This window comes from Tenrec ecaudatus, chromosome 16 (genome assembly GCF_050624435.1).
Source record: "Tenrec ecaudatus isolate mTenEca1 chromosome 16, mTenEca1.hap1, whole genome shotgun sequence".
NCBI classification, from domain to species: domain Eukaryota; kingdom Metazoa; phylum Chordata; class Mammalia; order Afrosoricida; family Tenrecidae; genus Tenrec; species Tenrec ecaudatus.
The window spans coordinates 112,133,102-112,155,794 of NC_134545.1; positions in this window are offsets into that span (position 1 = coordinate 112,133,102).

Sequence of the window (22,693 nt, forward strand, 5' to 3'; positions counted from 1 at the left end):
GTTGACAGAAAGGTTGCGCTGGAAGTACAAAAAGCCTCCGCGTCCCCCCACAGATGAATGGCACCCTCCCACCCCCGGGACATGTCACCTCTGATACATTCTTACCAACAGAAGCCAGAATCTGACTCACAGTCGTCCCCTACAGGGTCTCTGAGGCTGTTCGGCTAGCCATTCCTCTCGTTGTGACTGGTGGGTTTGAAGCAGCCTGTGGTCAGCTGCCTCTGGTCTGGACAAATGGTCGATGCCACGTGTCCAAAGCACAGCATCCCTGGGAGTAGCTGCCCTGCCCTAAAGTGGCCCTGGGCCTTCAATGAATGGATGGCGGTGCAGACTTCCCAGGGAACCGCGTGCACAAACCGTGACCTCACCGCTGCAGGGACGCCTGTCTCCCACCAGTGCTCCCTGAGAAGCCCAGCACCCGCAGTCCCTGGTCATGGGGGGGTGAGTGTGGACGATCTGTGCCACGTGGACATCCACGGTGCTCCCAGCTAGGCGATGAGGCTCAAGCGGCCAGAGCCCACACAGGAAGGGCAGGCCTTCCATTGCAGGTCAGCAGTGCTGAAGAAGTGATTTCTGGCGTTTCTGGCCCCTGCAGGAAGGACCAGGAGAGGGAGGCGGCCGAGTGAGAGGCCGAGGCTCAGGGCCCACTGTGGCCAGTGGCTCGTGGGTTTCAGATGCACAGAAGCAGGGCTCACGGGGAGCAGATGGGGGCTGCAGAGCGCTGGGGCGGGCTCCACAGGGGCCAGCAGTGAGCAGGTACCCAGAAAGACCTGCGGGTCCACCAACCTCTTCTTCACCATGGTCACTCACTGCCACCCTGGTGACCATCAGCACTGCCCTCACCTGGCTGCTGTCACCCACTCCCCTGCCACCTGTGTAGCTGCTCTGAGCAGTGATCTGCTCCTTGGCCCCGGGTCCCGGCCACCCAGTATGCTGCCCCTGTGCGCCCCACAGCACTCCAACTGTCCTGCCAGGATGTGAGTCCTTTCCTCCAGGGATGGGGTCAGCAGGCACAGTGGCAGGGTGGGGGTCTGTGTTACTGGGCAGCCTCATCCAGGGTTAGGGTCCAGCCTGAATCAGCTGAGTTCCAGCTAACTGCTACCACCCTAGTTTCTCAAGAGCTGCTCAGAGCCCAGAGCTGACCTCTGACCCTCTGACCACTCAGGGACACCCATCCAGTTCCTGCCCATTACTTCATCAAGTCCCCTCCCCATACCCAGCCAAACCACCCCTGATTCACACCAACTCCAGAGCCCCCCATTTCCACCCCACTCTGCCGAGTTCAAGAGACCAGGAAGCCCCCAGCCTCCACTCTGCCTCAAGGGCCTCCCAGACACACTCTCTGTCCTGTGGGGCCCCTGTTCCAGCGCCTCCAGGTCAGAGGGTGGTTCTCACAGTCCTGGCCAAGATGTGAACAGCACTGGTGCTGAGCCTTAGTCCCCAGCAGGGCCCGGGGGAGGAGCCTCAGTCTTCAGCAGGGCCTGGGGGAGGAGCCTCAGTCTTCAGCAGGGCCCAGAGGAGGAGCCTCATTCCCCAGCAGGGCCCGGGAGAGGAGCCTCAGTCTTCAGCAGGGCCTGGGAAGAGGAGCTTCAGTTCTCACCATGGCCAGGGGAGGGTGCTGCTAGCATGGCCCCCTCCACGCCCCCACAGGAAGGGAGTTATGGGAGGTTCAGCAGCCACTCAGCGGCAGGCTGTAGAACTGGCCATGCTTAGGTGGCCTTGGCCTTAGAGCTGGCCCCTCAGGCGATATACCTCCAGATCTGGGCAGCAGACCCTGTCCTCAGCTGCCAATTCCCTGAGCTCTCCCTGACTTGCTCTGGCCTGGACACAGGAGCAGGTCAGCCAGGTGCTGGCCAGGTGGGCTTGTCACTTTCCTTCTACAGCCCAGGGGCCTGGAGCAGATGGACCACCCTTCCACCCACTTGGGGACTGGTCTCCTACCTCCTAGCTTCCATCAGCATGTGGACACCTGGACTCATACTCCAGGAGGTGTCTATGGAAGGCCTGTAGGCTGATTCCCATCTGGCCACACAGCCTGGCCTCCATGTGGCCCAGGAAGCAAGGACCCAGTCTCGACCCCTCAGTTACAGAGGCAGCCCCTCCAGTGGGACTCCCTGCTCGGGGTCCCAGCCCCACCATTGTCCCTGGCTGGCAGGACCTCACCTGGTCATTACCGGGCTCCTCGCTCTCTCCCAGCGCTGCTTGCCCCTCCCCCGGAGCCCACCCCTCAGACACTGCCCGGGGGGCCCTTTCCCCCTGGGTCCCACTCCTGAGCACTTTGGCTGGAGCCCCTCCTCCTGGGCCACACTCCATGGTACTGCCCTGGGTGGGCAAAGAGCAGAAAGGGGCCTGCAGCCTGTTTCTCTCGTGTCAGATCTGAGTGCAGGGGCACTTCCCACCCCTGCCCTCCCTTTGGTCTGCCCCCAGCTCCAGCATTGGCCCCACCACCGCCATCAGACACCTCTTCTGCACCTATAGCCTGGACCACAGGTTAGCTCAGGGACTGGCCCAGCACTCACTGGAGGCCCCACAGACCTGGCAATGTCACATGACAATGACAGGTGACAGTGCTTCCTAGGCAGCAGCAGCCAACAACAGCCTGTCTTTTGGGGGTGGGGGCACCCAGCTGGAAGGTGGTAACCATGTGGTGCGAGAAGGTGATGGGTCTGCAAGGGTGCTTGTGTGGAGCATGTCTACTCCCATGACTGCACATATGTGCCACACGTGTGTATGCATGATGTGGCTGTGGGGCATGTGTGTACATGCTGTGGGTCATTGTGCGCATGTGTACATTGTGTCTGTGTGTGGGGGGTGTTTAGGTGTGAGTGTGCATGTGAGCCTAGACATACTGTGGGTATATGTGCACATGTGTAGTATGTGTGAACAGCATCTGTGCATGTGTCTGTGTGGTGTCTCTCTGGTGTGTGTGGATTTGGTGTGTGTGCTCATATATGATATGTGTCGATCTGGGTATGCATATGTGTGTGATTTGTACCATGTGTGTGTCTGTGGACTTGGGAAAAGGTCTGTGCTGTGTGGATGTGTGTGTTTGGATGTGTGTGTAGTGTGAACCATGTGTGTGTCTGCATGGGGTGTGTCACCTCCCCTCCATGAGCTAATAGTGGGGAGACAGCCCCGCCTCCACCTCAGATCAGGCAACTGTCCCCTGCCTTTAACCCGCAAAGACCCAGCAATCCCCAGGCCTCTGCCCAGCCCCTCGGTGTCCCTGCCTGGCTCTGTGGCTCCATCCCTTCCCTGGGGCCCATGGCAGGGGACTGAGCAGAGAGAGGAGGTTCTTTCCTGGTCTCTTCAGCTCCTGGTGGCCCCAGGCCACCAAAAAAGAGGAAGGCCCTGCAGGAGACGGATGGGTGCCACGGCTGCAGCAGTGGACTCAAGCAGAAGCACACAGAGAAGGTGGTGCAGCGCCGGACAGTGTGCTGGTCTCCTGTACTTGGAGCCTGGGAGTCCACAGCACCTATCCCCAATAAGCCTTGTTGGCGTGTGACCTCACCACTCCCACCTCTGCCCCCTCGCCCATGTAGCATCTTCCCTCTGTGTCCCTTGGTCTCTCTCCCCTTGCCCGATGTGTCAGAGCTTCAATTCTAAGAACCCTGTTTGCAGAAGGCTATGGACGACAGGTTCCGGATCCTACCATGCTATGGAGGGCCTTGAGAAGATGGGCATTCCAGAACCCTTCATCGTGCCCCGTGGAACCTGTCCACGGACCACGAGGCAGCTGTGGGAGTGAGTGGACCCAGGGAACACTGCACGGCTTAAATTCGGGAGAAGCGTGCATCAGGCCTGTGCCCTCTCACCGTACTCGTCCAATCGGAGCTGGAGGACATGAAGGACGGGCATCGGGATCGGAGGAAGGCCTAAGACCAACCTTCAAAATGCGGGTGGCGCAGAGGAGGGAGACTACACCATGCGGAGGAAAATCAAGGATTGCAGCCGTCGGGATGGATTATGACTTTAATCTAATGACAACCCAAATCCTCGCAACTGGACCCCTAACATCATGGTAAATGGAGAAAACGTTGAACTTGCCTCCAGAAAGTGTGAAGTCCAGGATTTCATCTTGCTCAAATCCAGTCAGTGCTCCTGGAGCAGCTGTCAAGAGCTGGAACGTGTTGCACTGGTCAGTCTGCTGCACAGACCCCTTTAGAGGGTGACCTGGAGGACTGAGGTGCGCGACACCCCCCCCCCCCATGGTCTTCTCCACTGTTGTCATGTGCACGTGAAGGTCGGACCTTGAGTGAGGAAGACCAAAGCAGAATGGATGCACTTGGGTTACGGCGCTGGTGCAGAAGCGAGCTTTCTGACTGGCCTTCCCAGAGAACACACCCATCGGCCGGGAAGGGGCCCTGCAAGGGTGGCGAGGCGTTCTCTCACCTGCTTTGAACATGTCAGCAGGAGAAACCTGTCCTGCTTGGTAAAGTGGAGGGGCCACAAGCAGAGAGGAAGGCCCTGGATGGACACAGGGGCCGCAACTGTTATGTTTTGGGGCCCCTTGTTGCAGCCACTGTGTCCATCCATCTTGTCCAACAAGAGCGGTGTTTCGGCTGTGATGGTCCTGTACTGTAGGGTCGCTAGGAGTCAGCACCTACTTGCTGTCCCCCAACACCACCACCAACACGGATGACATGGGAAGCCCACAGTCCATCCGCCGAGTCCCCACGTGGATTAAGCCCCCATCACTTCCTTCTGACCCTTGACCAGGGTGTGAATAGGCCTGCCTGCAGGCCCAGTGCTTGTGGAAAGTGAATTAGCTCCACACTGTTCCAGCCAGCCCAGGAGGGGCAGGTACCCTGAGGGGCTAGCCTGGGAGTGCCCTTGATGGAGGTCAACGTCAGCCGCTTGCTGAGCCCTGAGTCTTGCCCTGCCTGCCTTGGCCAGAAGGCCCTTCACCGATCCTGTGAGCTCCTCTCTCTAATTAACGTACTGGTCCCACCCACGGTCCAGTCCCCGCTCCTGTAGTCCCACCTGAAACTGGAGGGCTGATCTGCTGCCAGCCCCGGGCAGCGCAGTTGCTTTGGGGCTCCTGCCCTATGATCTCCCAGCTGCATAACTGTCAGCTCAAACACCATTACAGCCTTGAGCTCATGTCTCCTTCCCCTGGGTGATCTGCCTTGATCTTTGCCCTGCTTAAGATTCGTGAAATGAGATTGGAGATTTGGGGTCTGCTCTGTACCCTGACACAAGGACACCAGTCAAGTAGGGTCACCCCCACCCCTACCCCACCTATTCAATGGGACTCCATGTTTCCCTAAGTGATCCAAGCCCAACTTACCGCCACTAAGTCAATTCTGACTCACAGCTGCCCTGTGGGTGAGTGGAGCAGTCGGGCCCAGCGGCTCCCTGAGACTGTGACTACCGGAGCAGAAAGCCTCCTCTTTTCCCTGAGGAGCAGCTGGTGGATTCAAACTGCCTGAGCAGTGGTGCATCCTGTTGCATGTGGACTCTGAGTGACCCCGGCTGCTGGCACCTGACACCCGCAGCAACCAAGGCCTGAGAGTGCGTGTGCAGGGTGTGCGCAGTGTGTGTGTGTGTGTGTGTGTGTGTGTGTGTGTGTGTGTGTGTGTAGGAGCTCGCGTCCTGGGTGACGAGTCGATGTCAGCGGTCACACTGCCTGCCATCGCACAGGGGCACGGTGAGGCTTTCTGCTGCCCAGTGACCATTTGAGCCCACAGGAGCCATTCTACCTGGAGGGTCACTTAGGAGTGGGACTTGGCTTGATGGCAGTGAGATTTTTGAGACGGTGTATGGATGTGTGCACACATGTTGGTGTGTAGTGTGTGTGAGTACTTCTAAGCAGCACGAGCCATAACAGAACGAACAGATGAATTGTCACCTGCTCTGTAGTAATTGTCTTCAGATGACTCTGGGCAGAGAGAGCTAGCAGAGGAGAAGGCGCATGGCAGACCAGGTGGCGGGGAGCGTGGGCTCAGGGAGAGTCATGGGGTGACGCTAGGCCCAAGAGGGGGGTGCTGAGGTTGACATTGGAGACCTAGTGAAGGAAAGATGATGCGAAGACAACACGGACTAGAACCTCTAGTCCTGGGGCCTCGGGCAGTAGGTTTCTGCCCAGCCTGCCCTCCTTGGGAGCCCTGGGAGTGCACGGGGGCCTGGCAGTCAGGCCCTGAGGTGCAGAGGCCCAGGCCCCAAAAGTGCAGGGAAGAAGAGCTCCTGGACCCTGTTCACCTGACAACCATCGAGAACAGAATCTTGTGGCTGTCATAGCCGGAGCTCTACAAGGGACCCATGAATATGTATGAGCCTTTCTGAGCGCCCTGTGGGGAGGGGCAGGAGGCTGGGCAGGGACCTGCAGGAGCTCAGACACCTCCACTTGAAACCTTGGAGTCAGGACCCTTCCACAGCAGGTGGTGGAGGGAGGGCCCAGTTCCACTTCTCTGTCCTGCTGACTCCCAGCCCTCAGGATCCCCACTTGGCCAAGTGCTAGGGAGCAGGGTACAGATCCTTCTTAGGAAGCAGAGGCAGTGGTGGGGGAGGGGGCTGGAGAAGGCTTGGGAGGGAGTGGAGGACTCGGCTGGGTGGGGCAGCCCCACCACGTGTCTGGCCACCCAGCAGGAGCACCCAGGGCCAGGAAGTGGGAGGGGCCCCAGGAGGACTGGGCCTCCCTCTGGACCAAGGTCCCTGGGACCTCCTAATGCCTGGGATCAGGCACAGGTTCAGTGGAGGGACTCCTGATCCCAGGAGACCCTCAGCCAGTCTCCTGTCCCCACCCAGGGCGCAGCCTGGGGCAAGACACACAGTACTTATGTCAGCTCCAGACCAGAAGGGAGTATGGAAGCGAGCTTCCTCCCGGCCAGCCCCCACAAAGAGGCCTTCTCCCAGGCTGGCGGCCCCCCTGCCCCACGTCAGGGGGCCCAGGGGGGGCTCAGGCCTGGGTGTGGGTGGCAGGAAGAGCCGGTTCTGTGGGGCCTGTGTGGGCAGGTGAATTGTAACCAAGGATTCAGAAATGGGGCTTTGGAGGCGCCCCAGCCGGGGGAAAGGGGGAGGGTGAGAACACATGAGGAGACCTGGCCGGTGTCACCAGCTCACCCTCCTCCCAGACCCCCCAGGGTAGGGCCGCAGGCCTCCCTCTGGGCAGAAGGCCAGTCAGGCCCCAGCTGCTCCTGGGCCTCTGGTGAGGGAGGGCTGGGCTGCAGAGCCCGGAGGGGCCCTCTCTTAGGGAGAGGCAGGAAGGCCTTGCTACACGGTAGCCTCGGAGCTGGACCGGGTGGGCAAGGACATGGGCGGGGGGTCAGCCACCCTCAGGAAGCCTGGACCAGGTCACTTGGGCAGTGGGACACTTCCCACCTCAAAGTAGAGTGACCTCCAGCCCCAGGAGCACCCTGTCACCGGCTCCTCACCACGTCCCTGTGCCAGCACTTCTAGTCCTGTGACTTTTGCTGTTAAAATAAACCCGGCATCTCAGTGAGACAAAGCTGCACACAGGTGTTTATGATAGAAAATGGGGTAGGGGGACAGGAAGGGGCAGGGGGTGGGGGTGGGGACAGGGAGGCAGGGAAGGGTAGAGGGCCTGATAAAGTTGAGTTGTCCTGACAGCCAGCTCCCACTTAGCTCCTGGGAGTGAGGAGAGGGCAGATGCTCTCACTGGCTAGCAAACCCCCAGGCTGTGACCCCCAGACTTGGGTTCAGGCAGGGGGCCCTCAGGGCAGGGAGCCCAGTCCTCCGGTGCTGAGAGGCTGCAGACGAGCTGGGCCCGGTGGCGGGTCGGGGCCAGCACAGCCAGTTCGTTGCTGCTGATTCCCTTTGCGTGTGTGGTTCGACTTCCAGCGAGAATCCTCCACCTTTCTCTAAGTACGTGCCAGGCTGTCTGAGAGGCCCAGCAGGCCAGCACAGCCCCCTGCTACCTCCCCATTGACAGAGATGCTGCCTCCTGTGCTGGGGCACCCAGTGGGTAGGTGGATGGAGGACCCTGGCTGTGTCCTCTGCTGCTTCTGAGCCCAGAGGCTGGCCCACCCAGACTGCCCTGCCAGCCCTCCCATTGCAAGACCCCACAAGGACCCTGAGGGGAACCAGAGGGCTGAGCACCTGGGGACAGGAGAGGGGACAGTCAGCCAGCAGAGCTACCCCATGTCTTCTCTTCCAGACCACCAGGCCTGAGGTGAAGGGGCCGTGTGGCCACAGGGTCACCCAGGTAGTGCTCAGTGTCCCTGCCCGAGTCACTGGCTGACCACCACACAGACACACTCCCTCTGACCAGCGTGGACACACCCAGACAGACGGTACATATACACTCCAACATGGACACATAGACATAGGCTCAGGTACACACACACACACACACACACACACTCAGGTACACCCCTCACATACAGATACACAGCTACACATACCCACAAATACACACGTACAGCACACATGCATGTTCACTCCCCACATAGACACAGGCCCCCACACATAGTATGTAAGCCCCTGCTCTTCTCCCACCTCCCCCCCGCCGCTCTGGGATTCACTTGGTCCAACATTGGCCAGGAAGTGATGGTGCAAATCAGCATGTGTGTGCATGTGACATGTGGGTGTACATGTCTGTGAGTGTCTGGACATGTTTCACACATGTGTGTGGCATATGTACACATGTGTGGGTGTGGTGCATGTGTGGGTGTCTTCTGCTCAGTGTCCAGCTCTGGCCTTCAGTCCTCTGGACAGCAGGTCCCCAGGGGGGATGTAGTGTCCTCTGCTGGCTGCCAGGCAGAGGACAGTGCAGCTCAGCATACACCCCTATGCTTGATGGCGACACTCCACCCCAGAGCCCATCTGACCTGGACATCCACCCCCAGGAGCCCGCAGAGCTCATCTCACCTGGGCCCACACACACACCCAGGTCCCAGACCTCACAGCATCTGCCTCACGGCTCCTTTACCACCTGGAGGGGCCCCCATGCCTCCAGCCCGTCCAGGTGGTGTGGCCCCTAGAGGACAGTCTGGCTCTGGGCTTGCTGGCTCAGAAAGAATTCCAGGGACAGTGGGTCAATGAAGAGGTCCAGTCGGTGAGGCCAGCACCGGGGCCAGCCAGGCAGGGACGGACAGGTTTCCAATGCCAGGCTCCCAGATCTGGCCTTGGCCAGTGCAGGCCGTGGTTCCACCAGGAGAGATTGAGGACAGCGCAGCAGCAGCACCTGCTGTTGCTTCTCGGTACTGCACACCAAGTGCCCATCTGCTTGGGGCTCAGGGTCTGGGGTTCCGGGGTCCAGGCCCCAAGTCTGGAAATGGGAGAGGAGTCCAGGCCAGGGGTTGAACAGAGAGGCAGCAAGAGTGACACTCCAAATAATATGCGTTTACCTGCAGGGCCCTCGGTGAGTGGCCCAGGTGGGGCAGGCAGCAGGTAGGAAAGAGGGGGCCCAGCGAAAGAAGAGGATGGGCCAGGCTTGATGATCAGGGCTTGGTCTCAGAAGAGACCCCACGAGTCTGCTTTGCGTTGCTTTAACTCCCCAGCCTTTAAAACCTAGTTTACTGCTGATCTGATGTTGGGTCTCAGACATGCCAAAGGGTATTTGAACACCATGCCTGCTCCGCCCATGGGCTTCCCTTTCCCCCTTAGACACAGGGCCAGCCCTGTGCGGTGAGGGACCCCAGTTCTGTGTGTGTGCTTCGAAAACCACTTCACTGTGAGTGGGGTGGAGGCTCATGGGGGAGCCCCCACTCCACACAGCAGCCCGCACCTGCTGCTCACTGGCCCACCATGTGCACGCTCCCCCTTCTCCGCACTTCCTGCCACCTGGGCTTTGTCCCCAGGGATACCTACAGATACATTGGGGAAAGAGAAAGATGCCAACTCACTGAGACAGAAAAACCTGTGGATCTGACCCTTCCTGAGGGAGCAGCTGGGTGCAGGCATGCTGACGGGTGAACGTGGGGACACCGCTTTGCAAAGGAGGGGCTGTGGGTGGGCGCTTCCATGTTGTAGGCGCTAACAGGCCAGGCTGGGACCCTTCCATAATCCTGAGCTTGGCCCCATGTGGTGTCCCTGTCCCCTTTCCTTCCAGGACCTCCCACTGAGGGGTGAGAGGACCATGTAGGGGCATGGTGCAGGAGGGGGACTGGGGATTGGCCTTCGGAGGGAGCGATGCCCAGACAGCCTCCACTGAAATCAGAGGTAAACAGCAAACAACTGCATAAGCATGAAACCACAGGCCACGTGACTGCAGATGGAGGAGATCCCTTTTGCTCTTGCATCCTGGGTTTACCTAGCCCCAGACAGGTGATTCAGGCCCAGGCAGGTGTGGCCAGGCCCAAGCAGGTAGTGTCAGACCCAGGCAGGTGCAGTCATACCCAGGCAGGTAAGTCAGACCCAGGCAGGTAGAGCCAGACCCAGGCAGGTACACTCAGGCCCAGGCATGTGCAGTCAGGCCCAGGCAGGTACACTCAGGCCCAGGCAGGTACAGTCAGGTTTAGGCAAGCACAGTCAGGTTCAGGCAGGTACAAATCAGGCTCAGGCAGGTACACTCAGACCCAGGCATGTGCAGTCAGACCCAGGCAGGTACAATCAGACTCAGGCAGGTACACTCAGACCCAGGCAGGTGCAGTCAGGTTTAGGCAGGCACAATCAGGTTCAGGCACGTACAATCAGACTCAGGCAGGTACACTCAGACCCAGGCAGGTGCAGTCAGAGCCAGACAGGTACAGTCAGGTTCAGGCAGGTACAATCAGGCTCAAGCAGGTGAGTCAGACCCCACCAGGTACACTCAGACCCAGGCATGTGCAGTCAGGCTCAGGCAGGTACAGCCAGACCCAGGCAGGTTTACTTAGGCCCAGGCAGGTGAGTCAGACTCGGGCATGGGACTGGAGGAAGGGCCTGTCTGCAGGGACTTTCCATGACCAGCGGAGGGAGCCATTAGAGTGGGGCCACGTAGGCTGAGTATGAAGGAGGGTATTGCCCACCTCCCATCAGAGCGTCAGCCCAGCGCTCTGGTCCTGGTCACCACAGCTGCAGCTGATCTCGACAGCTTCCCTGGCATGTAAATGCCCATTCTCGGCAGGGGCCACTCTGAACTGCACCTGCTCGAAGCCTAGCTGGGGTCACACGAGTGAGAATGAACTCCCAGCCTCTGACAACACACTGGAGGGGCCTTGGCCTGTCCGTCAGCTGTGGAGGGAGGGTCAGCAGGACAGAGGCTGGGGAGGGGGTGGAGGACCAGCCAGAGGAAAGATTGCTGTGGGCCAGGAACTGCCCTTGCTGTTCTCTCGGGTGCTTCTCTGCTTCTCCCCTCATGGGAGTGTCGTCTGTGAGTTCCGGGTGCCCATCGCGGTGGGGTATCCGATGCAACCGAGACCAGGTGGACAGGGAATGGCCCTGCAGTGTGAAGAAGCAGGGAGGCCGAGGCCAGCCCCACCTCTGCCTCTCTCTTTCTTCCTGGTGTGGATGGAGGGGTCATGTGCGTCCTCGCTGCACTTGAGCAATCTTAGGGGCAGCAGCTGCTGCCCATCCCTGCCCACCTCACAGGGGGAGGAAGCCTGGCCCCTTGGCCCGCATTTAATTGGTGGGGCCGCCATCTCTCCCCTGAGAGAACCACCCAGGCCACCCCAGCTCCGGAGAAGTCAGGCCTGAGATGGGTCTTCAGGCCACAGCCCTCTGGCTCCCAGGAGGTTGCAGGGCACATCTGGGTCACCTCCAAGCACCACCTACTCCTGGAGTCTCACCCCAGCTATCCCACCCTGAGCCCCACCCTCAAAAGACCAGAGCTCGGTGCAAGGTCCCACTGTCACAACCATGGATTCCTATGTTGGGGACTCTAGTGACCTGGGCTCCAGCACAGTGCGGGTTTGAGGGTGTCCCAGGGCGGCTGTTTGTCCCTCTGCTGTGTTGAGTCATTGTGAGTCAACACCAAGCAAGGGGCCCGTGATGTGGATTTTGCACTGGGGCCTGGCCCAGGGTCCTTCGTGGGGGTGGGGTGCTGCAACAGGCTCCCAGGAGCAGCCTTAAGCTTTGGGTGATGGTGGCGGGGAGGCAGCAGGAGAAGCCTGAGCCATCATTCCGGCATGAGCTGTGCATAGAACGAGGGGAAAGGGCGCCTACGGGATGAGCAGCTGGCCCGAGTGCCCAGGCCAGCCTGCCCTCCTCTCTGGGAGCCAGGTGGGGCCTGGGAGGGGTTCCTGGACCCGGGAGCTCATGGTCAGCAGCATCCATGGCCCAAGGAGGGCAGGGTGTGTCTGCCCCTGGCATGTACTTGCGGGGAGCTGCGAGACTGGGGCCAGAGCCTTGGGTGAGGGACTGAGGGGGTCCTGGGAACCATCAGAGTGCAGAGGGGGCAGTACCAGGAGAGGTGAGTTCTGAGGGCACTGTAGGGAGGGGCCAGGGGGTGGAGACCAGGGCCTCCAGTTAGCACCTACTCTGTGGGTGTGGGTGTGACCAGGGTCATGTGTCATTATCTAAAGATATACATGTTCCACGGGGCCTGCCAGCCACTGCACTGCCATGGAGCTGACCTGCATGGCCACCTGAATCTGGCTAGCATGGAAACCAGGCCAGTAGACTGGGACAAGACAATGGCACAGAGGTCACCAGAACTGGGGCAGGAGCCCTGGTCCGAGCCCTGTCCTTGTCCTCACTGGCTGGAAAATCCCCTTTCGCTGAAGCCTCCTGGCCCTGGGGAGCTGCAGTGCCAGCGGTGAGCAGCAGAGGGCGCGTCCGCCGCGTCCGAGTTCCCACACCAGTATCTCCCCGCGCAGAGTACCCAGAATCAAGGCCAAGGGCCAGCGCTAACAAGGCCCTTCTCTGCTCAGACAGCGGCTTGCGGGGAATCGGTCCCTCTGCACCCCGACGCAGCGCGCTGTGTCATTTCTGCCGTCTTTCTGAAGTGAAGGGGGAGGGGGGGTTGGGGAGGGTTGTGGTCGTGGTTTGCGGTTTGCAGGCCCCATCAGCATCCACACCTTTTCCAGGGCTCACTCGCCTGGGGCGGAGCCACCATCGAACCCCGCCCCTCACTAGCCGGCCTCTCAGCACCACCCAGTTTACTCTTCATCACCGTCATCTCCATCCTCACCTTCGTCTCCATCGTCATCCTCATCACCACCAGTATCCCCATCTTCATCACCAACATCTCCATCCTCCCTGACATCATCCCCTCCTTGTAATTATCTCTATCATCTCCACCTGCTCCTCCCCCTTCTCCATCTTCATCCTCCCCTTCTCCACTACCACCCCCCATCCCCATCCCATCCCCCATCTACAGGCCCCTGTTCCTGAGCGTCCCAGCCATCATCGCCATCCCACCATCCTTACTACCGTCCCCACATCCCCACCATGTCTCTCAGCATCACCCTCCTCCTCCTCATTATCCAGTCATCACGCCTACACCCCCATCACCACCACCACCACCATCTCCATCATCACCATCACTGTCATTCTCAGCCCGCCAGCACGGCCAGGGTTGGGAAGTGTGTCAGAGGGAGTGACCCGGTTGGTTGGCACTCTGGTATGGTGGCAGTTGCAGACAGGCTCATCCGCCTGCCCCTGGAGGAGATGGCTCAGCTCTTCAGCAGGAGGCTTTGCTCTAGAGTGAGCCCCACGATGATTACTGGGTGGGGTAGCTTGGCAGGTGGGCAGCAGGAGGGGAGAGGTGCCACCAGGTGACCTCTGGCCCTGGTTGGACCCCAGGAGACTGCGGGCAGTCTTCCCCCACCAGGCCCTAGACCCATCCTGGAAGGTGGAGCCTGACCCCATGGTTCCTGAGGGCGATCCAGGATGACTACCTGTAACTGCCCAGGGCAGATGGGACATGGGCTTGCAGGGGCAGGGCTCGGAGCTGGAGCAGCACTGGAGGCAGAGTCAGAGTTCCAGGTGAAGGGGAGACCCACGCAGACTTACACACACACCACAAGCAGGTCCAAGTGCAGCGAGCACGTGGCTACCACAGCCACACCCGCCGTCTTGATTCTAGGCGCCCTTACAGTACACCTGGTGTCCTGACTTCTCTCTTTCAAGGACACTGTGCTCCCTGGCGTGTGGCCTTTCTTCCATCTCCAAAGCCTGGATGACCTGTCCCTGTCTTTCTCTGACCCCAGCCAGGCACATCGGGCCACCCTCCTGATCCAGAATAATTGCCCACCTCAAGATTGGTGTCTTGGTTCTCTACCTCAGCCACAACGGGAACACCACACATGGCCGCTTTCATCCACAGCATTCATCCTCTCACCGAGTAGGAGGTTGGAATTCCAAGTCCAGGTGCTGCCTCTCTGGGAAGTCCTTCCCTCGGTCAGCTCGGGAATCGGAGGCCGGTGGGGGGGTGGACCTTGTCTCCCTTCAGCATCTATGGCCTGGTGTCCCTTGGAGATCTCCATGTGGATTGGTGTCCCTCTTCCCCTGGGTCTAGGAGTTTCTAGGCACAGGGTCTCCCGGTCCCAAGGATGGTTGTAACTTTTTGTTGTCAATTATGCGGGGGGTTAGATTTCAGGCCATCCTTTTTTTATTGTGAGTGAAGACGTATCATTCTATAGTTCAGTCGCATCCAGCAGAATTGTGCAATTACCACCACAATCAGTTCCCAAACACAGGTCATCATTTGCATTCAACAAATTACCTTGGCAAAAGTTTCCCCTACCTTTTAAAAAAAAGACAATTTTTATGTCATATAATTCCCATATAATAAAATTCAGTAATTCAATCACACTAAGGAGAGTTGTACAATCATCACAATCAATTGTAGAACATTTTCTTCAATCTTGTACTCATTGTTATTAGTTCCCCATTCTCCTCAACCCACTGTCTCTGTAGATTTACCTACCCTGCATTTCATATACAGAATGTGGTCGCTACATCATCTGGTGTCAACTTGAGACTGTTAAGAGTGAAGGGGTGGAGTTTAGCCCGTCAATCAGGTCACTGCTTGGTGACCTCATTTGGAGATAAATAGCTCACTGGAGTTCAGACCCAGGCTCTCTGCGTCATCTTCCTGCTGAGAGGGCACATGGAGCTATGCTGATGGAGCCAGATCCCTGGAGCCGGAGGAGCCACGTGGAGATCCACACCAGCCACTGAATCCACAAGACTTTCCACCCACTGGCCTGTGGTCATCTTGCATTCAGTGTCACTGCATGTGTTGTGTGAGTCTGAAGGGGAATTTAGAGACTACAATCGGACATGTGGGCTAATGTGTAAGCCCCAAATCAGTTCACGCACCTGTGGTTTCTATCTGTCTCTGGTTCACCTCAGTAGCAACATCGTCGTTTATGGTGAACATTATCAACATCCCCTGCCTCCCCCAGTTTGTTGTTTTGTTTCTTTTCTTCTTTCTTGTGGGATATTGGCTCCCCCTTCACCCAAGTGAATACCTGTCTACCCAGGTAACATCCTCCTACCCCAGGTAACAGTCGGTTCTTTTTTTGTGCTAGGATGGGAAGATTTATTTGCCCTTTCAAGCTTAGATTTTCCTCAGACAGAACTCCAGCGCCTTCCCTCCAGCACACCCCGTCTGCTCGGCCTCTGTGGCCGGGCCTCAGAGCCATTCAGGGAAGAAGCTCGGCCTGCTGGAGCAGCGCCTCCAGAAGACGGCTGATTTTTGCATTTCTTTTCCTTTCATTGTATTTTTTCTGACTTTTCCTCGATCTCTTTTTGTTTAAAATCGCTTCTTCGGGAGCCAGTTTAGCCCCCTTCTTCGGGTCTAGGGCGGTGCATCGTGGGATGCGCACCCTGAGCAGGTGTGCTGTCCCTGAGCACTGGGCACTTCTTCCCTGGGGTGTGGTCTGGCCCAGCTCACTGTTGGACGCGCGCAGCACCCCTTGTTTTGTGGGTACAGCACTCAAAGCCCCGGGGAAGTGTTCCTCCCCTCCAGCCTCAGCGTCCGTGCTTCTTGTTGGCTCCTCTCACACAAACCGTGTGGATGTTGTGGGGGCCAAACAGTGCTGGCGCCAGGGCCCAGCATAGACCGCCCTTCTTGTGGGAGGGCTTTCTCTCAACCCCCAGCTGGTGGCCCTTGTACCAGTTGTCCCAGGAGATGCCCATCACGCAGCGGCACCGGCTGGCCCGAGCCAAAGGCTGTTTCTTTCGCTACGAAAACCCTTATTTTTTTTCTTTTATATTGGTCCCATGCAATGTCTGTCCTCTTGTGATTAACTGAGTCTGCGCAGCGTAATGTGTCTTCTGAATCCGTTCGCGCCTTCAGGTGTTCCCTTCCATGGGCGCTGGTTACTCTGTAGCCATGCGCAGGGTTCTGGGGTGCGCGCGCGCGCACGAGCCAGGTTCACTGGTCTCTTCTGTGGATGGTCAGTCATCTAGGCTGTCCCTACCTCTTGCTACAGCCAACCTGCGTGTGCAGGAGTCCACACCGCCGGGGCACCTTCTTCCGGTGCTTCCCGCTGGAGGCACTGGAGCCGCCGGGCTCCCCCATCTCTCTTTGTAAGAGCAGTAAAGCTGCAGGCCCATCCAGGGACCCTGACCTCAGACCCGGCAGGGCGTCCTCCTAGGACGGATGGTCAGCTGGTTGTCTGATCATGTCAGAGCACCTCTTAGGGATGACTGCATCATTGCATAACTGTCCCCGTGTAGCTGTCGCATCACATTATTGCATCCCTGCCAAATCACCGAGATTCCTGGCCTCGCCAGGTTGGCACATACAACAGGACGCCAAGAAACCCCAGGAGACAATGTCCCCTCACTGACCCACAGCGCTTCAGGGGACAGCTCTGAGACGCTGTGTAGAAAGTGTGCCGGTCTGCCCACGCACAGCAGGGTGAAACGCCAAGGGAGTGCAACTGGGAAGCAAGGGGAGAAAAGCAACCAAGTTCCCGGGGAGTCCTGAGCTTAGACTTCTGACTCCGGGACAGGGCGTGGCACCTCATCAGACTTGATCAGAAAACATACAAAACGGTCAGCAGACAGACCTGGGACTCTCTATTTTTTTTTCTCCTGTCTATTCTGCTTTGTTGGTTTGTTTGTCTTTCTCTTTCGCCCCATGTATCTCTACATAAGACAGGCAGGACGAACAATCCTGAGGAGGAAACAATGGGACCGGTGGTTATGGGAGGACTTGGGAGAGTAGGGGGCGGTGAGAGGGAGTGGGAGCCAACAAATTCAGAGATAAGGGAACAACAAGAGATCTAAAATTGATGAGAAGAGCATATAATGCCTGGTGGGGTTTGATCAAGTGCAATGGATCGGAGAGGAATTACTGAGAGCTGAATGGAGAGTAAGCAGGATAGTGGGACAGGAGGAAAGTGAAAGGAAATAGAGGAAAGAAGTAGGAGGCAAAAGCTATTTATAGTGGTATAGCTATAGGCATGTATACATGCATATATTATTTATAATGAAAGGGATAGAGGCCAATGTACATATATTTATATGATAAGTGTTAAAATAGCAGATGGACTTTGGGCCTCTACTCAAGGCCTCCCTTAGCAAAGCACACTTTGTTCTGATAACCTGGTACTCTTTGATACTCACCTTCCCGACACAGTCGCTGAAGACAAAATGGGTGCATGAAGAGAGCGGAGGGTGCCCGGCTATCAAAAGATACAGTGTCTGGGTCTTAAAGGCTTGAAATCAAACAAGCAAACATCTAGCAGGGAAGCAAATAAGCCCACATGGATGAAGCACGCCAGCCTGTGAGATCATGAGGTGCTGACAGGGTCAGGCAACAGGTATCAAAAGACCCAAAACAAACAACTATATCGATGTGAAAGAGGGGGCTTGGAGTGGAGACCCAAAGCCCATCTGTAGATAATTGGATATCCCTCCCCCCTCCAGAAGTGGTATAAGAAGGGATGATTAGCTCAAGTACATGTAATATCGCACCGAAGAATCACACATCATTCCTCGAGTTCCTGAATGCTTCCTCCCCCACTACCATGACCCAGTTCTACCTGACAAATCTGGCTAGACCACAGAACACACATTACAGATAAGCACTCTCCACACAGGGAATGCAGGAAAGATAAACTCCTCAGGAACAGTAATGGGAGTAGTCATATCATGAGGGCAGGGGATGCTCAGGAAGTGGGGAGGGTGAAAAAAGGGGACCCATCACAAGATTGGATCTATAGCCCCCCCATACCCCACGAAGGGGATGAATAACAGAGATGTGGGTGAAGGGAGCCAAAGGACAGTGTAAGATATAAAATAGCAATAACAATATATAATTGATCAAGGATACAGGAGGGAGGGGAAAAAAGAAGAGCTTATATCAAGGGCTCAAGCAGAAAATGTCTTGGAAATGATGATAGCAACTTACGTACAATTGGTGTATGGAATGCTATGAGAGCTGTGAGAGCCCCCAATAAAATGATGGAAAATAAAAAATTTTTACATTAAAAATATGTGAATTTTTTCATAAAAAGAAAAGAAACTCTGTGAGTGAGTCCCATTACCTTTTAATCCCATTTTCCCATGACCTCCAATTGTATAAGGTCAGAATCAACTCCATGGCAGTGAATTTGTTTTTTGGACCAATTTTTTAAAACTGCGGGAGTTGTATGAGACCCAAATACAATGATTTAAAAAACAAAACAACCCTGCAAATTCACTGCCATTGAGTTGATTCCAATCCCTCATGATCCTACAGGATAGGGTGGGACTGCCCCTGTGGGCTCCTGAGGCTGTCTCTCATGATGGGAATAGAAAGCCCTGCCTTTCTCCCCCAAAGTGGCTGATGGTTTTGAACTGCTGACCGTGCAGTTAGCAGCCCAATGCATAACTGCTTTGTCATCAGGGCTCCTAACTCCAATTTGGGGGCACACATTCAGTCCAGGACAGCCAGAGATGTAACCATGTCTGCAGAGTCCCCTGCTGTGTCTGGTCGCCTAGCCCCAGGCTCAGAGACCAGGACAGGGACCAGGCAGGGACCCATGTCTCACCCAGAACAGCTTGATGCAACCATCTAACTTTGGCCCTGGAGTCGAGGTTCTGTGCAGTCCCAGGGGCTGGCTGCCATGCCAAGGGCACAGGGTTGGAGCATGGCGGTTGGTCACTTTAGCAGTGCCGCTCCTGGTGGTGGCTTTGGAGTGCCTGGGTGCCTGTCGGAGCGAGGCTGTGGGCTCAGGGCTCAGGAGCGTGCTGTGTCACAGATGGTTGGCTCAGTGGGCTTGGGTCCATTTAAATTGTGGGCGCTTCATGAGGGGCAAGACAGGACTGGTGCTTGGGAAAAAATCACTTGCCTGGTTGGTGGTGGTTAGCTTGGGGTCTCTGGAGGGACGGGGCCGCAGAGGTCCTGGCCCGTGGAGCTGTGTGGTACAGTCTGGCAGGTAAGGTAAGCTACTTGCTCTTTCTCCTGGTGCCCTGTCCCCACCCAGCCTGGGAGTGTCCACCAGTAGTGGCCTGAGATTGACCAGAGGGGGACTGTAGCTTCATCCTTGGAGCCTGCTGGGTCCTCTCCAGAGTGGACACTGGAAGGAGGAGCTGCCAGAGCCCTAGCTCACCCCCACCCTTACCCTCCTCAGTCCTCACTTGCTCAGAGGCCCTTCATGTCCCTGATCAACCCCAGATCAAGGGAAGACTGCTAAGTCTCCATTTGGGGATGCACCCTGGACTCACACTATGTGCCTTTGGCCCCCAGGAAGCCCTTTTGACATCTCCCCCCTTGGGGGTCCCTCCTTGCACTTCCTAAGTACCCTCCCCGCTCTGCCATACCAACTCCCGCCCCCGCCCCCCTCCTGGAGCTCTCTCATCTCCCAGGGACCTGAGCCAGCACTGGGGCCTGGAGCTACACATGTGGTCACTGCACATCTGGAAAGACCCCCATTGGCCCCCTGGTGGGGTCCTGGCTATGTTCAGAGGGCAGCAGCTAGGCTGGCAGGGGCACCCCTAGGTCTCCAGTCTGGGGCTGACCCCTGGGCTCATCACTGCAGAAGGGGCCAGTGCCCAGCCACAATCATGGCCAGCGAAGGCCAGTCTGTCCACCAGTTCCTGAGCCTTGATTGCTCATCAGCCAGGTCCGCAGCTGGAGCAGTGTCCAGTGGACCGGCTGAGGAGCACACTGGCCAGGCCTAGCTGGCTCCAGAGCAAATGGTTTCTCCTTACTGGAACTGTGAGTTGCCCCCTCCGCCTGCGCCCCTCTCTCCTTGGTGAAAGCAGGGCAGCCTCGGCCTGAAACCAGGACACAGGGGTCCCGGGAGAGCCAGCACAGACTCATTAGATCACCCCTAAATTAGCGCAGAGCCTCTCAGGCCATTGAGGGCCATGTGCATTCATTGTCTGCCCCCTCCCAGGTCACTGCCTGGGAGTCCTGCAGCCCCAGGCTGCAGTCTTGGGGTCTGGAGGAAGAAAGGGGCGGGCAGGACCCTCCAGGTCAGAGACCTCCAAGACAGGGACCAAGCCTGCCCCGAACCTTCAGGTAGGCTGGCTGCCTCCCAGACCCTCAGGTGGGCATACAGTCAATGGCCCCCTCCTCCTGAGAGGGACAGGAGGCCTCCCATCCAGCAGGTGGCGGTGGGACTGCAGTTCCTGTGCCAGTGCGAGGCCGCCCAGTGCCCAGGCCCTACCCCCACTGGGGACGGGAGCTCCTGCCCAGGGGGACGCCAGCCCCAAGCCAGGGTCCCCGACTGGACAGCATGAGACAACTTCTGAGAGGGGCCAGGGCCTGCACCTCTGAGTGCCCAAGGGGCCTCCACAGGCACTCATGTGGCAGGCCGGCCTTGGGACCACTGGACAGCCTGCTGTCCTGCTCAGGTGGCCATTGTGTCTAAGGGTGGGGGTGCTGACCAAGCCGAGCTGGGCTCTCTGGAGATCCAAGGCAGACAGAAACTGCTGCATGCAGCGAGGTCCCCACTGTCTACATTCTGTGAGTGGGCCCTGAGGAGCTGAGCACTCACGCCAGTGTGGGGCTCAGAGTCTCCCTCCCCCCCGCCTCTCCATCTGCTTCCCAGAGCAGCTGTGGACAGGGAGAGGCGGGAGACCAGAGGCACTGGCCTGAGTAGGGGCCACCATCCCCATGTGCAGCATGGGGCCTTTACCCTTTGGGTGCTGCCCAGGGAGGTGTGGGGTGCATGCGTGGGCAGACAGAGGGAGAAAGGGGCTGTCCTCTGCCGGCCTGAGCCCCCAAGCCCCCGGGCTCTGACCCCTCGAACAGGGGGATTGACAGAGATGCCCACAAGTTAGCAGGGTCACTTCTCTGGCCGAGCCCTCGCTCGCTGTGGTGCTGGCCCTGCCATGGCCTCCAGATGCCTGGTAGGTCAGCCTGGCCTCAGCCAGGCCGAGAAGGCTCCCAGTGGGGGCTGGAGTGACATGTGGCCTATGGGGGTGCTATTGAGTTGCTCAGGGCTCATAGGGAGGTTGTGGGGGTACTTGGGACCTATATGGGCCCGTGGGGGTGATCAGAGCCTGTATGGGCCTGTGGGGTTGGTCAGGGCCTGTATGGGGCAGTGGGGATACCTGGGACCTGTAGGGGATAGTGGGGTACCTGGGGCATGTAGGGGCTGTAGGATTGCCTTGAACCTGCAAGGGACTATGGAGGTACTAGGAACCTACAGGGTACTGTGGGGTGCCGAGGGCCTGTAGGGGCCTGTGAGGGTGCTCAGGGCCTGTAAAGGACTGTGGGGTGTGGTGGGGGCCCTCATCTGTCACTCTCCATCTTACTGTGTTCACATCACACTGTATCGTGGGCATCAGCAGTGTCCACTCTGGACACCCTGTCTGCGGTCACCTCCCATCGGTCCCAGCCCTGCAGCCATTTTTCCTGTGTCCTGCAGGGCCTGTCAGGGTGGCCTGTCAGGGTGACTCCTAGGAGTGCCATCAGACGGCTGCAGCTGTGCAGTCCACCCTTCTGTCAGTGCAGGAGGTCCAGGCCTGTCCACGGGCACCACTCAGCCATGTGCTCACTGGGATCAGGCCTGTGGCAGATTCAGAGTCCCAGTCCTGATGCCCATGAAAGCCGAGGGCACAAAGTTGTCCTGATGTCCATGAAACTCAAGGGCACTGAGTCAGCCCCTCCATTTGGTGGGGTTCCCAGAGGTGAGCAGGGATCTCTAGACATGGAGAGATGGGGCACCTGAACTGACCTGGGTGGTACCAGGGACCCTGAGGTGGTTTGGGGTGGTCAGCAGTCTCAAGGCCCCATGAAGACCTGTTCAGGTGGGGGGGGGGTGGACAGGGCCCTGCTGGGGGTTCTGGTATTGCCTGATCAGCTGCCAAGGTCACTGAGGCCCAAAGACTATCCCCCACATCTGTGGACAGGGGGCCAGAGATGAGTCCAGTGCTGGCAGGAGCAGGCCTTCCCGTGGACATAGGACACCTCTGTGGACCACCACCATGGACATACAGCAGGTGACATTGCAATAAGGGCTTGGAGGGGACCCAGCACCCAGACTTTTCTGGTCACCCAGTAATGAGGAATGAGTGAATCCCTCTTGCAATGGGGGGGCGCGGGGGGGAAGTCCCTGCCTGGTCTCAGCGTTGAGGGAAGGAGGAGAGGCCCTGTGGGGAGGGGAGCTGCAGGTGTGAGGTAGACTTAGCCAGCTACGTGCCTCCCGCCGAGTGTAGTGTCCACCAAGACTGACGGTGCCCATCCACATCCATATCCTTATCCACATCCACATCATCTACATCCACATCCACGCCATCCACATCCACATCATCTACATCATCCATATCCACATGATTCACATCATCCACATCCACATCATCCACATCATCTACATCCACATCATCCACATCATCTACATCCACATCATCTATATCATCCACTTCGCCTATATCATCTACATCCACATCCACCCCATCCATATCCACATCATCCATATCA